This window comes from Pinus tabuliformis, chromosome 3_1, assembly GCF_031772625.1.
Source record: "Pinus tabuliformis cultivar Carrire ecotype Pingquan chromosome 3_1, CPIR1, whole genome shotgun sequence".
Lineage (NCBI taxonomy): Eukaryota > Viridiplantae > Streptophyta > Pinopsida > Pinales > Pinaceae > Pinus > Pinus tabuliformis.
In genome coordinates, this window is record NC_142301.1 from 931620382 (window position 1) to 931635188 (window position 14807).

The following is a 14807-nucleotide window of genomic DNA, read 5'->3' on the forward strand; positions in this document are numbered from 1 at the left end:
AAGCATTAAATTTATATCACTATACCAATGAATAACGAGGTAGTCTAATTTATAGACTAAATGACCTTTTTCACGACCATTTTTTTAGTTAATTTCAATCAAAACACGACAAATATTTTTAAAAGTTTGAGTTTAAATTATTTAACCTGCATAATTCGAGTAGCCTTGGAATTTTTCAAGGTACTGAATCTATTTTTGTATTTTAAACAACAACAAAAATATTGAAATTGTATTATAAATTTTGATGAATTTCTCAACAAAGAAATAAAAATAAATAAATAAATAAAAATAATTTATTTCTTTTATATACACCGTATAAAAAATGGTGTCCAGTTTTCGTAGTTACAAAACAGTTATCAAATTCTAGGGTGACAAACGGTTTTCATGGACCAAGAGACTTTACCGTTGTGCAAAGCAACGCCGTGTAAGTCGGCCCAAAGAGTCTCCGTTATATTTATGTTTATAAATGGTAACATTGTCGCATCTTTTCATCCTGCTCTCATCGCCCTTCTTGATATCGAGCAGCTTTTTTCTTCTTCTTTGCTTCTAGCACCAACAGCATTGTCTGATAAATATCGACAAGGAACGGCATTGTCTGATAAATATCGACAAGGAACAGCATTGTCTGATAAATATCGAGAAGGATTTGTCATGGCGGAGTGGACGATGAGCAGCGAGGAGGAGGATTTGATGAGCGGCGATGAGGAGGATTTGATGGAGGAAAATGAAGTGTACGTAGAAGATGTTTCAGCAACCTCCATCCCTGACCGCGCACAGAACATCAACATCAGGCTCATCTCTCAACAAACTTTATTGCCGTCACAGAGGGAGGATTTACGTAAGGTGATGGATATCCTTGCTGTAAAAGAACAGTTTGCTCGCACACTCTTGATTCATTATCGCTGGGATTTTGCAAGATTATTTGATGCATTTGTGGACAGGGGGAATGACTGGTTATTTTCCCAAGCAGGGTCGCTATTAGACCGGAATCCACAAATTCCCTCTTTGTTTCCATCTGCATTGTCTGTGCAGAGCAAGATTTGAAGGAAGAGGACACCACAATGATGAATTGTGGTCACACTTTCTGCAATGTGTGTTGGACGAAGCACTTCCTTTTTAAGATAAACGAGGGACAAAGCAAGCGGATTAAGTGCATGGCTCCCGACTGTAATGTCATCTGTGATGAAGACATTATACGAAAGCTAGTCACTGTAAAAGATCCTGGAGCAGCCCAACGCTTCGATCGCTTCCTATTTGAGTCCTATATTGACGACAATGACAAAGTGAAGTGGTGCCCTAGTGCTCCCAATTGTGGAAATGCAGTTCGAGTTGAAGGAGATGTTTACTGTGAGATCCAGTGCACTTGTGGACATCAGTTTTGCTTTAATTGTTCGATTTGGAAGCTTTGGGATAAGAAATGTCAGGACGACTCTGAGACATTAAATTGGATTGCAGTTAATACCAAGTTGTGCCCCAAATGTGGGAAGAACGTGAATAAAGATGGTGGCTGCAACTTGGTGAGCTGCGTATGTGGCCAAAACTTTTGTTGGTTGTGTGGTGGCGCCACTGGAGGTAGACATACCCAAACAAGCATTTTGTTAAATGTGTAATTTCAACGCAGCCGAAAACCACCAAACAAAACCACCTATCTTGTTCGCACCGCCTTTTGGCAAAGGCTGTTTTTCCTTGGAGCCCTCCGAACACATTCACTGGCCGCCACGCGTCCCATGTACGAGCACCCAAAAACCACTTTCACCGGACAGTAAAGTTCGTTTGAGTTGTGTGAGGTTGGTGTGCGAATTGCGTCCGATCGGGTCAACACATGTGGACTCACTCCAACCTGCCAGAACGTTAATCTTACTCTTACCGTCGGCTTCTAATTAATGCATTTAATGCATAGTCATAGTTTTAGGTAGAAATTTTAAATTTTAATGTTTTTATTACTTACGGAGGTATGGGTAAGTCTTTTTTTATTTAATTTTGGTTGCACGTAAGTATGGGGAAATTAAGATAGGTATGGGCAAGTCAACGTGTGATTAAGTTTTTGTTTTTTTTTTATATATGTAATTTTGTGTTCATTTTGTGAAAAAAGTGAAATGAAAAAAAAACAGAGCACAGCAGTGCCATGAAAAAAAACAGAGCTGGGGTTAATTCGTGGATATGTAATGCATCAAGCGTAGAAGCGTGAAAAGGATGAAAGAAGTTTTTTTTTTGTGATTGAAATGTATTCTCCGGCATTATGAATATAATGAAAATATAAGATTTTCTTTTACAGCAGTAAAAGTAAGTTTTCATGTAAGGAATTTTTATTCTTACAACAGTAAATGTAAATGCTCTTTTACAGTAGTAAATGTGAATGAAGATTTTACACAGCAGTGTAAAAATCATTTTGTAAAAGAGAGACCGAGTTTGTTTTGTAAATTCCTCTCTGCACAGAGGATGAAATATGTAACAGTCTTTTGTTTTAATCAATAGAAATGCTTTATGGTGTTGCAATGGTCTCTTCTGAGTTAATTTGGTTTTAAAGAGGTTCTCTGCAAAAGATCCTGGACAGAGGAAACAGAGAATTGTCTCTGTAGTGAATTTTATTTGGTTTTGGTATTTTCTCCATTAAAAATACCCAACAGTGGTATCAGAGCAAGGCTTAGGCTCTTTGTAGGAGACAAAGAAGCTGAAGGGAGAAGGTTGTTGCTGCAGCAAAACCTCTCAGGCAGTTAGAAGACTCAGACAGCGAAGGATTCAGGTATTCCCCAAAAGCATTTCTCTTGTTATTGCTGAAGACAGTCAGTTTTTTAAAAAAAAATCACAGTCAAGGATTTAAAACCATAGTTCAAGATGCAAGGAATGGCAAGCACAAGCATGGGTATGTTCAACACCCAGCTCCCACACTTTAATGGGAAGAACTATGACTACTGGTCTATAACCATGAGAGCTTTGTTCATCGCTCAAGATATATGGGAACTAGTAGAATATGGGTTTGAGGAACCAGCAGATGAAAATGAGTTCAATGCACTAACTCAGGGAGAGAAGGATCAGCTGAAGCTCAATAGGAAGAAGGATGCAAAGGCCATTGTCTTGTTGTATCAAGCAGTGGACCAGAGTATATTCCCAAGGATAGCAGCAGCTACAACATCACACAATGCATGGAAAACCCTCAAGACTGCCTATCAAGGCATGGAGAGAGTAAAGACAGCAAAATTGCAAATGCTGAGAAAGGATTTTGAAAACTTGAACATGAAGGAGTCAGATAACATTGACTCATTCTTCACTCATGTGATTGGTGTAATCACACAAATGAGAACTCATGGAGAAACAATTGAAGATAGAAGAATAGTGGAGAAAATATTGAGGGTCTTACCCTCAAGGTTTGATGCCATAGTCACCACCATTGAAGAGACAAAGGATCTCTCAAGATATTCAGTTGATGAGCTACATGCATCACTGATAACTCATGAGCAGAGGTTGAGTAGGAATGAAAACTCATCCCTTGAGCAAGCCTTCAAGACCCAGATGTCTTTTGGAAGAGGAAGGGGTCAAGGAAGAGGAAACCGAAGAGGAAGAGGCAGAAGCCAGAACAGAGGTGGAAGGAACAGCCCAGCAAATGCACAAGGAAGAGGCAGCAATACAAATCAGAACCAAGGCCAAGGCAGCAGCCAACAAAGAGATCAGTATCATGCTCAAGGACAAAGGTATGATAAATCTAATGTTCAATGCTATTATTGCAAAAAGTATGGACATTATGCTAGTGATTGTAGAAAGAAACAGCATGATATGAACAGCAGACAAAATGCAAATGTTACAAGAGAAAACAGCAGTCAAGAAAATGTCCTGTTAGCTTGTAACATGGCTGAAACACATAGTGAGGACATATGGTTTTTAGACTCAGGTTGCAGCAACCATATGACAGGGAATGTAGCCCTCTTTTCAGCCTTAAATCAGAATTTGAAATCAGAGGTCACACTAGGAACTGATAGTAAAGTGTCTGTTATGGGAAAAGGGGAGGTAAAAATATTTACAAAGCAAGGAGAAAGGAAAACCATAGCAGATGTCTACTATGTCCCCGGAATGAGATGTAACCTATTGAGTGTTGGACAACTTATCCAAAAGGGTTACAATGTTTACTTTGTAAATGATGTGTGCACCATCATGGACATACCACCTAGCAAAAGATGCATTGCTGAAGTGAAGATGACAAGGAACAGGATGTTCCCTCTCCAGATCAGGGCAGATTTGAAAAACAAAGGAGAAATTGCAGCAGTCACCCAAGAGGCCTTCCAAAGCGTGCCAAAGGATGAGAACTGGTTATGGCACTTGAGATTCGGGCATCTAAATTTTGGAGGTCTAAATCTATTAAGCAGAAAAGGAATGGTAAGAGGATTACCATTGATAGAGAAGCCGGACAGCCTTTGTGAAGGTTGTATATTGGGCAAACAACATAGAGAGAGTTTTCCATCAGGTAAGAGCATAAGGGCAAAGGCACCCTTAGAGATCATCCACTCAGATTTGTGTGGACCAATGCAAGCTCCATCATTAGCTGGCAGCCTATATTTCTTGACATTCATTGATGATTTTACAAGAAAGACATGGATATATTTCCTCAAGAACAAAAGTGAAGTGTTTGTGAAATTCCAAAATTTCAAAGCACTTGTGGAGAACCAAAGCGGGCTGCACATAAAAGTATTGAGAACTGATAGAGGAGGTGAGTATATCTCAAATGAATTCCTAAAGTTTTGTAGAGAAAATGGAATACATAAACAGTTCACAACTCGGTACACCCCACAGCAAAATGGAGTTGCTGAAAGGAAGAACAGAACCATCATGGAGATGGCAAGGAGCATGTTGAAGGCAAAGCATTTGCCAAATGAGTATTGGGCTGAAGCTGTGCATTGTGCAGTGTATATTTTGAACAGGTGTCCTACAAAGGCAGTCATGAACAAAGTGCCAGAAGAGGCATGGAGTGGGAGAAAGCAAGGAGTCACCCACATGAGAGTTTTTGGGTGTGTGGCCTATGCACACATTCCAGATAAACTAAGGAGGAAGTTGGACAGCAAAGGGGAGAAATGCATCTTCATTGGATACAGTGATGAATCCAAAGCCTACAGGCTATACATTCCATCTACCAAGAAGTTCTTTGTCAACAGGGATGTTCAATTCATTGAAGAGGAAGCTTGGGATGGAAGCATAGAGAAAACAGTGAACATTAAAAGCTGTTTGCCTCATGATGAAGATGAAGAGGAGGTGGCTGAAATGAATCCCCAAACAACAGCACCAACACAAGGACAGCAAGGGACACCATTGAGGATCAATGAGAGTGCTTCTCCAAGCACACCACAAGGAGGAAATTCAAGTGCATCTTCAAGCACTTGCACACCAAGTGAAAGAGGTAAGAAGTTTAGAAATCTAAGTGAAATTTATGAAGAAGGAATGAATTCCTTATTTGTCTTGTATTGTCATGTTGATGATCCTATTCATTTTGAAGAAGCTATTAAAGATAGAAAATGGATAGAAGCTATGGATGAGGAGATGAATGCCATAGAGAGGAACAAAACATGGGATTTGGTTGAGCTACCAAAAGGCAAAGAAGTCATTGGTGTGAAATGGGTCTACAAGACCAAGAGCAATGCTGAAGGCAAGATTGAAAGGCATAAAGCAAGGCTGGTTGTCAAAGGGTACAAGCAGCAGTATGGGAGAGATTATGAGGAGACTTTCGCCCCGGTTGCAAGAATGGAAACCGTGAGAGCAGTGCTGTCCATAGCAGCTCAAAACAAATGGAAAGTCTACCAAATGGATGTGAAATCAGCATTCCTAAATGGAGTGTTAATGGAAGAGGTTTATGTGGAACAGCCTCTCGGATATGAGAAGAAAGGAGAAGAGCACAAAGTGTGCAAATTGAAGAAAGCTCTTTATGGGCTGAAGCAAGCGCCAAGAGCATGGTACAGCAGGATAGATTCATATCTATTGGAGAATGAATTTGACAAATGTGAAGGAGAACCCACAGTCTACATCAAGGAAAAGGATGGTAAAATTTTAATTGTTGTCTTGTATGTAGATGATGTTATTTTCACTGGAAATGATATTTATCTTATTGAGAATTTTAAATCAGTCATGAAGAATGAATTTGAAATGACTGACATGGGTTTCTTGAGATGCTTCTTAGGCATAGAAGTAGATCAAAATGAAAAAGGAATTTTTATATCTCAAGCAAGATATGTAAATCAAGTTTTGGGTAGATTTAAGATGCAAGAATGCAAGGCAGCCATCACTCCCACAGTGATGGGATTAAAACTCAGCAGAGAGGACAGCAGCAAGGATTTTGATCCTAGCCTATACAAAAGCATTGTGGGCAGCCTTATGTATTTAACAGCAACTAGGCCTGATATTATGTATGCTGTTAGTTTGATTTCCAGATTTATGGAGAGGCCAAAGGAGGCACATTGGCAGGCAGCAAAGAGAATTTTGAGGTATGTCAAAGGTACCAAAATGTTTGGAATTCTATATCATGCCTCAGAACATTCAGATTTGGTTGGGTACACAGATAGCGATTGGGCTGGAAGTGTAGATGATCGGAAGAGCACTTCCGGTTATGTTTTTAACATGGGTTCAGGAGCCATTTCATGGGCTTCTAAGAAGCAATCCATTGTAGCGTTATCTACAGCAGAGGCAGAATATGTGGCAGCCACAGCAGCAGCATGCCAGGCAGTATGGATGAGAAGAATGTTGAGAAGCTTAGGCCAAGAGCAGGCAAAAGCGACAGTGGTCTTTTGTGACAATAGCTCTGCTATTGCTTTGTCAAAGAATTCAGTGTTTCATAAGAGAACGAAACACATTGATACAAGGTTTCACTACATCAGAGAATTAGTGAACAATGGAGAAATTGTCCTAGAACATTGCAGGACCCAGGAACAGGTTGCAGACATCTTGACAAAGCCACTAGTTCAGAAGAGTTTCGAATTTTTGAGGAAGTGTTTGGGAATGACCGAATGCCCAGCTGTTGAAATTAAAGGGGAGTGTTAAATGTGTAATTTCAACGCAGCCGAAAACCACCAAACAAAACCACCTATCTTGTTCGCACCGCCTTTTGGCAAAGGCTGTTTTTCCTTGGAGCCCTCCGAACACATTCACTGGCCGCCACGCGTCCCATGTACGAGCACCCAAAAACCACTTTCCCCGGACAGTAAAGTTCGTTTGAGTTGTGTGAGGTTGGTGTGCGAATTGCGTCCGATCGGGTCAACACATGTGGACTCACTCCAACCTGCCAGAACGTTAATCTTACTCTTACCGTCGGCTTCTAATTAATGCATTTAATGCATAGTCATAGTTTTAGGTAGAAATTTTAAATTTTAATGTTTTTATTACTTACGGAGGTATGGGTAAGTCTTTTTTTATTTAATTTTGGTTGCACGTAAGTATGGGGAAATTAAGATAGGTATGGGCAAGTCAACGTGTGATTAAGTTTTTGTTTTTTTTTTATATATGTAATTTTGTGTTCATTTTGTGAGTGAAGTGAAATGAAAAAAAAACAGAGCACAGCAGTGCCATGAAAAAAAACAGAGCTGGGGTTAATTCGTGGATATGTAATGCATCAAGCGCAGAAGCGTGAAAAGGATGAAAGAAGTTTTTTTTGTGATTGAAATGTATTCTCCGGCATTATGAATATAATGAAAATATAAGATTTTCTTTTACAGCAGTAAAAGTAAGTTTTCATGTAAGGAATTTTTATTCTTACAACAGTAAATGTAAATGCTCTTTTACAGTAGTAAATGTGAATGAAGATTTTACACAGCAGTGTAAAAATCATTTTGTAAAAGAGAGACCGAGTTTGTTTTGTAAATTCCTCTCTGCACAGAGGATGAAATATGTAACAGTCTTTTGTTTTAATCAATAGAAATGCTTTATGGTGTTGCAATGGTCTCTTCTGAGTTAATTTGGTTTTAAAGAGGTTCTCTGCAAAAGATCCTGGACAGAGGAAACAGAGAATTGTCTCTGTAGTGAATTTTATTTGGTTTTGGTATTTTCTCCATTAAAAATACCCAACAATTGATGGGCACAGCTGTGGTCGATATAAAGAAGATGAGGGGAAGGATATTGAGAAGGCAGCACGTGATTTGAAAAGGTACACACATTATTACTCCAGATGGAAAGCTCATAAGGATTCTCTGGAGCTTGAAACAAAGCAAAGGAAATTATTAGAGAAAAATATTTTAGTGACTATAGGTGGCTACTAAATGCACTGCAAAGGCTGTTTAGATCAAGGCGTGCCCTTGCTTATTCTTATGCTTTTGCATTTCACATGTTTGGTGATGACATACTCAGACATATATTGACACCAACACAAAAAGAAATGAAACAGAATCTTTTTGAAGATCAACAGCAGCAGCTAGAGGGAACAGTAGAAAGGCTTTCAAAGATTATTGAGGGGCCTCCTGATCAACTGAGTGTAATGGCCAACCGAACGCAAGTTATTGATCTCACTGACCTCGTGGATACAATGTGTCGAAGAATGTATGAGTTTATCCAAAATGATTTGGTCGGTAACCTTCATTTGATAGCACATCCAATTGCTACCTTCTATCTGATACGTAATCGACATCACAATACAAGTTAGTTGATACTATATTATTCAGCGCCATCTATGACACAAACCATCCATTTTGAGTAGTCTTTGTTCTTCTGAACGTCTCTTACATTTATTGTCTTTGGAGTTCTATTTCATATTAAGTAATACTAATGGCGTTAGCCATATAGTTGACATTAAGTCAATGGTCGAACGCCTCTTACATTCATTGGTTTTTGGATACCGGGCAAACTATGAGAATGGTGTTTGGATGAAATAACGTAGATTCTATCTTTTTTGAGTTAACTAATATTAACATAACGTAGATCCTATAATCTTTACCTCATTCTTTGTTGTGTGCTTCCCATTTAAGCTAAAATATCTTTATTAAACCTAGATTTAGTAAAGACTAATTGGTATCAAAATCTATAGTAAACAATGGTCAGGAAAAAAGCGGCTTTCTCATGTCCCACGGTATTTCTAAAGTTCTTTTATATCATGTTTATGGTAATTTTGCGGAGAAACATGATCTCAAGGTGCATTTTTTCTAGTTTTGTCAATCTCTAATTCTATTTTATGTAGGAAACTCAATAGTAGATTCCAAGTGTAATGCTAGTTTCTATTTGCATTTTATTTAACTATTTATTAAGGAAGATTCTCTATTTTGCAATTTCAATTTTTAGGTTTTTTTTGGTTCTCAATAGTTATGATTTTGTAATGTTTTTAAATATACACCCATTTCGTTTTTAGAATCTAGCCAAACTGAATGTCCCATAGAACTATAGGTGGCATCCCCTCATTTTTCTTGGAATTGTTTTAGATTTGTGGTGTAAAGATCTAAATGTGTTACTTTTGATTCACCATAGTGTGTCTGTTGGGGAAACCCACATGGAATTTCCCCTCATCTTGGTATACAAGGTAAATTGGATTCTTCAAGGCTCAAGGCCACATCAACATCTCAACAATGTTTGGTTACTTTATTCACCATAGTGCGCTTTTTGGCGTGACAAGTTTGAGTGGCCACATCAACATCTCAACAATGTTTGGTTACTTTATTCACCATAGTGTGTTTTTTGGCGAAACCCACATCATCAGTGAAGAGTTTGAGCTAACCCCTTGGGCTTCCCGAAGCATTTGTACATTTTTCTACTGTATAAGTATAATTATAGGTGGCCTCTCCTCATTTTTCTTGGAATTGTTTTAGATTTGTGGTGTAAAGATCTAGATGTGTTACTTTTATTCACCATAATGTGTTGTTTGGGGGAAACCATATGGAATTTCCCCTCATCTTGGTATACAAGGTAAATTGGATTCTTTAGGGCTCAAGGCCAGATCAATATCTCAAAATTGTTTGGCTCATCAGGAGAAAAAATGTCACAAAGCGATTTGAACTAACACATCCCCTATTGTAACAAGTTCTCGTAGATCCCCTAAACTGAGAACTAGTGAAAATTAGAATGAAAATGGTAATACCATAACAAAAAATTGTTAATATCTTAACACTACTCCTGGAAACCTCCAACTAATTCCCTGAGACTCCGATTTCTAAACTCCAAACCTCTTTCAAATCTACTAGTTCCTCCTATAACTTCTTCTTCGAGATTTGACACAATTGATTTGGTTGTGAATGACGTTGCACAACTTGAATCCTTTTGCGTGAAGTGTGGCTTGCACTAGGCTGCACTATACCTCGCTTGGCTTTATTCTTACTATCTTCATTGAATGAAAAGGCCTTGGATATAATTCGAGAACCAATGCAGAGATGATCCTGTAGATCCTGTAATGCAGCACCTGCAGTGACCTTAGTCTTCTTCTATCATCCTGTTCTACCAAGATACTTTTGCTTTTTCTTATAGTTTGAGTGGGATAAATATCCTTTCTAAAAGCCCCCTAACCATCTTCAGTTAAAATGTGACTAGGGTTTTTGGAGGGAGTAAAATAGTATCTCTTGTTCCTTGTTAGACTCCATATCCAGTGACACTAAGTCACATTCCAATAAGATAATAGCTCATCCCTTGACTTGAATACAGAATAAGTTCTTCTCCCCCCTCCCAATATTCTTCAATATCACAATATATTATTATATGGTATATTATTTAGTGCCATGTATGACACAAACCATTTTGAGTAGTCTTTGTTCTTCTAAATATCGCTTACATTCAATGTCTATGGAGTTCACTTTCATAATAAGTAATACTAATGGCATTAGTCATATAGTTGAGATTAAGTCAATGGTCGAACGCCTCTTACATTCATTCGTTTAGGATATCTGTTTCATGTCGCATTAGTCATATGGATGAGATTAATTTAATTTATTATTTTATCAATTCTTACTTCTTTATGGTTTCAAGAACACTCTACCAACACATTATTGTCCTCTAGTGACGAGACAACATCCAGTATTTTGTCGGGTTGTGACACAAAAAAACAAAATGCAAAAAGGACAATATCCCAAGAGATCTCATACCGGATGTAAATTTTTCATTAAAGGATTTATTGCAATTTTCTTTGAAGATTGTCATATGAGGAAAAAAAGGAAGGATATAACAATTGTTGATATCAATATAAAAGATTATCGTATTCTCATCCTACAAGGGATGTATGGGTCCAAATTGGGCTAATAACTACTAGATTTTGTCTAATAAAGTTATTGTAACATACATAAATACAATAGTAATAATAATAATAATACTCATAATCAGAATAAACAATATTAAATAACCAGAGATTACATGTCAATTGTATGGATAATTTCATGTGTTGTTGCAATCAATACTCATATTCTATATTCAGTACATTATTTTTATCTCTGCATATTCTTTCATGTAATCCCTTACAAATTGGAATTATTGAAGTGAATGGATATATCTCTTAAACATATAATCCCAGCCAAGCTAAAATTGAAACCAAAGATTGAGTTCACTTCAAATTTCGGACTATGTTGTTAAGTGAAACAATTCTATGCCTTTGTAAGGGAGGATCCATAAAGAACCAATTAAATTGCCATTGTGATAACACATTCCCCATCGTAACACGTTCTCCCATGACCAACTTGACCTCCTGTTTTAGATCATGCACACCTTTTCCTTCTTCCCAACCCCACCTCAAACTTCTCTATCTTTTCGTTTCCTTCCTTTCACTCCTGGGAAATGTTGTCAGAATCGAATTGTCAACAGAACTGGTATATCCCCTAAACTGAGAACACATGAAAAATAGACTGAAACTGGTCATACCATAACAAAATTGTTAATACCATAACACTACTCCTGGAAACCTCTAACTAATTCCTCAAGACTAAGATTTCTAAACTCCAAACCTCTTTCAAATGTGCTAGTTCCTCCTATAACTTCTTCTTATCATAGAAGAGGGGCTCTATAGATATGCACATCTTCGAGATTTGACACCTTTGATCTAGCTGTGAATGAAGTTGCGCATTCTGACTTCTTTTGCGTGAAGTGTGGCTTGCACCAGGCTGCATTCTACCTCCCTTGACTTTACTCTTATGATCTTCATTGAATGAAAAGCCCTTGGATATAATGCTAGAACAAATGGAGAGATGATCATGTACTGCAACACCTGTAGTGACCTTAGTGCATGTCCTTGACTTTACTCTTATTATCTTCATTGAATGAAAAGCCCTTGGATATAATGCTAGAACAAATGGAGAGATGATCATGTACTGCAACACCTGTAGTGACCTTAGTGCATGTTCTATCATCTTGACTTTACTCTTATGATCTTCATTGAATGAAAAGCCCTTGGATATAATGCTAGAACAAATGGAGAGATGATCATGTACTGCAACACCTGTAGTGACCTTAGTGCATGTTCTATCATCTTGTTCTACCAGGATTCTTTTGTATTCTCTTATAGTTTGAGCGGGATAAATATCCTTTCTAGAAGCCCCCTTGCCATCTGCAATTAGAATGTGACTAGGGTTTATGGAGGGAGCTAGAATAGGATCTTGTGTTCCTTGTTAGACTCCATATCGTGTAATACTAAGTCTCATTCCAATGAGAAAATAACTCGTCCCTTGACTTGTCTTATTCAAATGTGAAAATAGCTCATCCCTTGACCTGAATACAGAATGAGTTCTTATGCCCCCTCCAAATAATCCTCAGTTTCTTCTTCCTCGATCGTTATATTCTCATTCTATTTTCCATTATCAAATAAATACCATATTCTACACAACATATTTTTGTGAACGTTATGAATTCCTTTACACTGCAGATGTGCAAGTAACGTAAGCCAAATTCTGGGAAATTTTATGGAATATTGGCTTGTTGGTGTTTTAATCATATTATTCTGCAAAATGTCTTGCAATGTAGATTAAGAAGTAGTGGTATGAGGAATTGGCAAGTATACCCAGTTCATTCATCCATTAAAATTAGAACATAAAGAGGGATTACCAGAAGATTTCTTACATAAAAATCATGTTCATTATATGAATTTGCACAAGTAAATATGAATACCAGAAGCTAGTTAATAAAATGTTCAAGGTCCGAGGATCATCCTAAGTTACTCAGGAACATATCTAGGTCTGGATTATGGATCTACCAGACTTTTGAAAATCTAGGATCTGGATACCGTGGGGAATGCCATGTATAGAAAAAAGTAAAAAGAAAAGAATAAGAAAATGTATTCAAAGTTAAGAATCAAAACCATTCATGAATCGCAACATTATAACTGAAATAATTAGATAATTTATAACTTTCAAGAATGAAATCATGATGCATCATGCATTATACAAAAAGGATAAAATTGTAAATACAAAATAGAGTCTTATCAATCATCACTCTGTTAGAAAATCAAGGGCAGCTAAATTAGGGTGATTTCTCTTAAGTTTGATAACTACTTTTGATGTTCTTTTACTTAATTTGATGTACTTATAGTTAGCGTCTTCTTTACTTGATTATTATAGTGTTCTTTTATCATCAAACCTATACCAAACCATGAAGATCAATAACACAAGAGGGCACAAGATATAGACTGTAAGCCAATGCCAAAATCTCTCCTCTTGAGAGGAAAACCCACAAGAATCCTTCTCTTCTTTTAGAATATTCAAATGATGAATTCCAAGAGAAGGTCTAACAACATATCTCAAAATGGCTCTACATCCTCATCAACTAAATATTTCAACTTTACATTATACAAACCACTTGTCTTCTTGGAAATCTGCCTTAAAGTCTAAAAATTCTGAGCAGGGTATGATGGTAAATGAATTTCATACATTGTTTGACAGCTTGCTATGGTCTATGGAATTCTCAAAGCTTCACCAACATAATCAGAAACTGAAAATTAATTTTTTAATGTCTACACAAAGAAAATAGAAAATAGAAAATTATGTATATACTATACATTGTTATCTATAAAATTTCTTAGTCCTCTTCCATAACTTTCCCACCAGCGTAACAAGAAACTAAAAATTAATTTTTTAATGTCTTGAATCTTTCATTGAGCTTTATCATATACTTTATAGCCTTCAGGTAATTGATAAATTAGCTATATATATTAAATACAATATCCACTATGTGGGGTTTCAAACAGGTGGAAAGACATCCTTTAGTAAAAATTCAAAAATCCCTAGAACTCTAATTTTATTTGCTTGGGATCTAGCATGTGAGGGGGACTTGGTAGAGGATTTTTTTTGCAGCAGTGGATCCATTTATGGGCTTGAATGATCCATTTACTTGTCAGATCCTATACAGATGTGGGCTGATTTGTATTTGTATCTTGATCTGAAATGTGGATCTGCAGATCTAACTTCAAGCCCTTGCAGATCTGGAAATACAAGGATTATTTATACCAATATGAGTGTTACAGGCCATGTGCTTTATATAACTTTATATGTTATGCAACATATCAATATTACCAGCACCAGGTGAAAAACAAATATGAACTCTCAATATTGTGATTCTCCCCTGTGTAATCTACAACCACATATCTATGTACTACTTCAAGGTTGGTTGATGAATTTTTTTTTCATATTTCTGCGCATAATGTAACATATAAACAGAGAAGTGCATGATACACGTTTAGAATGATAAAATATGCTCAGTGGTATGAACGTTTGATACAAAAATGGCTATGATTTGTTTATTGTTGATAATAAGTACATTATTTCCTGTGTATCTTCTTTTTCTGATTGTAGGTATTAAAAATATATTTTTTATGATGATGCTCTAAAATATCAAGCATTTTGATTGTTAGCTATTAGCTAATAATGGTAAAAGTACATAAGTGCCTGGAATTT

At 36.9% G+C, this 14807-nt stretch overlaps 1 pseudogene; it reads left to right on the plus strand.

The window, feature by feature from the left end:
- Positions 1–384: 384 nt before the first annotated feature.
- On the plus strand, positions 385–8605 carry LOC149190812 (putative E3 ubiquitin-protein ligase ARI1 pseudogene; annotated as a pseudogene).
- The last annotated feature ends 6202 nt before the right edge of the window (positions 8606–14807 follow it).